At 39.8% G+C, this 3,212-nt stretch overlaps 1 protein-coding gene across 1 annotated transcript in view; it reads right to left on the reverse strand.

The window, feature by feature from the left end:
- Window positions 1-3,212, reverse strand: part of FSTL5 (follistatin like 5) — a 1,185,743-nt gene that overhangs the window by 1,066,693 nt on the left and 115,838 nt on the right. The window lies entirely within an intron of this gene.

The raw sequence follows: 3,212 nt of genomic DNA on the forward strand, positions 1-3,212 counted from the left end.
GAAGCTTACTTAGGGGAGATTTGTTTTTCATGACGTTACACAGGTTGCTTCTTTGTAATTAGGCAGGGGGTCATGAGGGTTGTGATGTTCTCTGACCCTAGAGAAGGCTATATATACCTCGGAGGTGAGGTTTTGCTTTGAGATTCACCTATGGGAAGAGTTGTGTGATTTGGCCAGATGAGAATGGACAGCTATCGAGCCCCATCTGCCTTTGAAAACCCAGATGCTGGTGCTTCTCTCCCTGCCAACTAGCACTATATGTATGTAATGGTCAGATAGTTAGAAACCCTATCTGTTTTTCTACTGAATTGTGTTATTTTCTCTGTCTGTATTTTTGTATGTATGTAACTTCTCTTTGTATTCTCTAAAGTCCAGGGTGCTGGCTTTTTCTCCTGAACTAGATTGAGTTGTTTTCCTCTAGAAAAGCTGATTGGGCTTGAAGCAGGAAAATTCCTTGAGTTCCCCTCATAATCACCTCATATACCCATAAAATATGATTCTAAACAAACTTTAGAGCTGCAGAACCCACAAAGCAACACAGAGAAAAAATTTCCCCCTGAAGGCAGCCCAGCAAGTCAGCAGGAAGCGTCCACTGCAGTATACTGGGAGCAGAGCTCAGACCTGCATGAGCCTGGGGTTTTAGCCCCAGGGCAGCCCTGAACAGCCCTAGCTGGAGTGCACTTTGGGAGAGTGGATTACTAGCAGCTGTGGCGGTTTCCAGAATGATAAACCCATAAATGCTAAAGACAAAGTCAGTGTAGAGTTCTGTTGGAACTGGAGGGGGGGAAGGGGGAAACAGACTAGGAGTGCATTCCAGCCCCTTTCTCTCATTCCCCCAGAACAAGAAGTGGCAGGGGCAATGCAGCCATGCAACAACCTCTGTATGGCTGCTTCAGAGCCCCTGACCTGCAGATCATGGGGGGCCAAGTGACCATTTAGAAGGTAATCGCTCTTGCTTTAACCTGCCCGAATCTGGATCACAGACTTGCGTGGTGGTCAAGAGGTATGTAACCAGTGAGCCAGAAGGTGGGGGCTGTAAAGGCAGAACCCTCCTAGTAGCTCTAGCAGCTGTGATTTGGGACAAAGTTCTCACCTCTGGAAGCAGAGTTCTACTGTGGCAAAGAGATCAAAAGACAAGTAATTGGCTGCCAATATGAGAAAGCAAAAGAAGCACAAACAGACAATAGATTCCTTTTTTGGGGACAAAAAGGATCAAGCAGTGGAGCTGGAGCAAGACATTGAAGTCAGAACGTTTGCTCCAAAAGCTTCCAAGAAAAATATGAATTGATTACAGTCCATGGAGGAGCTCAGGAAGGATTATGAAAATCAAGTAAGAGAAGTGGAGGAAAAATTGGAAAGAGAAATGAGAATTATGTAAGAAAATCATGAAAAGAGAGTCAACAACATGACTGAAGAAAATAACACCTCAAAAAATAGATTAACTCAAATGGCAAAAGAGGCCCAAAAAGGTAATGAGGAGAAGAATGCCTGAAAAAGCAGAATTTGACAGATGGAAGAAGAATTTCAAAAGCCCACTGAAGAGAATAATTCTTTCAGAATTAGATTGGAGCAAATAGAAGCTAATGACTTTATGACTAATCAAGATACTATTAAATAGATCCAAATAAATGAATAAATAGGAGGCAATGTGAAATATCTCATTGGGAAAACCACTCACCTGGAAAATAGATGCAGGAGAGATAATTTAAAAATTATTGCATTACCTGAAAGCCATGATACAGAAAAGAATCTAGAAATCATCCTTCAAGAAATTCTCAGGTGGCTAGGTGGTGCAGTGAGCATAGTGCCGGCCCCAGAGTCAGGAGGACCCAAGTTTGGTTCCGGATTCAGATACTTAACACCCTCACAAAAAACAACTATCCATATAACCTTGGGCTAGGTACTTAACTCCAATTGCCTTCCAAAAAAAAGCAAAAAAAAAGTTCCAGGAAAATTGCCCAGATATTTTAGAACCAGAGGGCAAAATAAAAATTGAAAGAATCCTCTGATCACCTCTTGAAAAAGATCCCCAAAATAAAACATCTAGGAATATTATAGCCATGTTCTGGATTTCCCAGATCAAGGAGAAAATATTACAAGTAGCCAAGAAGAAACAATTTGAATATAGTGGAAACACAATCATGATAACACAGGATCTAGCAGCTTCTATATTAAGGGATCAAAGGGCTTGGAATATGATATTCCAGAGATCAAAGGAGCTAAGATTAAAATCAAGAATCCCTACCCAGCAAAAATGAGTATAACTTTTCAGGGGAAAATATGGTCATTCATTGAAGTGGAGGACTTTCAAGCATTCTTGATAAAAACCAGAGTTGAATAGAAAATTTGACATTCAAATACAAGAAGCAAGAGAAGCATGAGAAGGCAAACAGGGAAAAGAAATTATAAGGGACTTATCAAAGTTTAACTCTTTACATGCCTGCAAGGAAAAACAATAATTGTAACTTATGAAGCTTTTCTCAGTATGAGGATAGTTGAAGGGAATATAAATGTGTGTATATGCATGTTTGCTTATATATGTATATATAGGAGGGTATATTGCCATATGAATACATATGTGAGTGTGTGTATATATGTGTACAGGTATACATAAACAGAGGGCACAGGGTCAATTGAATAGGAAGGCATGATATCTAAAAGGTGAAATTGAGAGGTGAGAAAGAAATATAGTGAGAGGTGATGGGGAAAGACAGAATGGGGTAAATTATCTCATACAGAAGAGGCAAGGGAAAACTGTTACAATGGAGGGGAAGAACAGGGAGGCAAAAGGGAATGTGTCAACTTTACTCTCTTTGAATTTGGTTTAGGGAGAGAATGACATACACACTAAATAGGTTATGTTGCCCTACAAGAGAGTAGGGGAGGGAGAGGATGAGAGGGGGAATGATGAAGGTGAGGAGAGGTTGGGGGGGAGGGTATTTAGGAGCACACATTTTTGTAAAGGGACAGGGTCAAAGTAGAGAATAGAACAAGTGGGTTATAGGATGAAGGGAAATATAGTCAATCTTTCACAAGATATCCACAAGGGAAATGTTTTCTATAGCTACACATGTTTAGCCTATATTGAATTGCTTATCTCCCCAGTAAAGATGGGTGATGAGGGAGGAAGGAAAGAATGTGGAATTCAAAGTTTTAAAATCAAATTATATATATATATATATATATATATATATATATATATATATATATAT

Source organism: Petaurus breviceps, unplaced genomic scaffold (assembly GCF_028583685.1).
Source record: "Petaurus breviceps papuanus isolate PSGF00001 unplaced genomic scaffold, PetGlider_PUasm1.0 126, whole genome shotgun sequence".
Taxonomy (NCBI): Eukaryota; Metazoa; Chordata; class Mammalia; order Diprotodontia; family Petauridae; genus Petaurus; species Petaurus breviceps.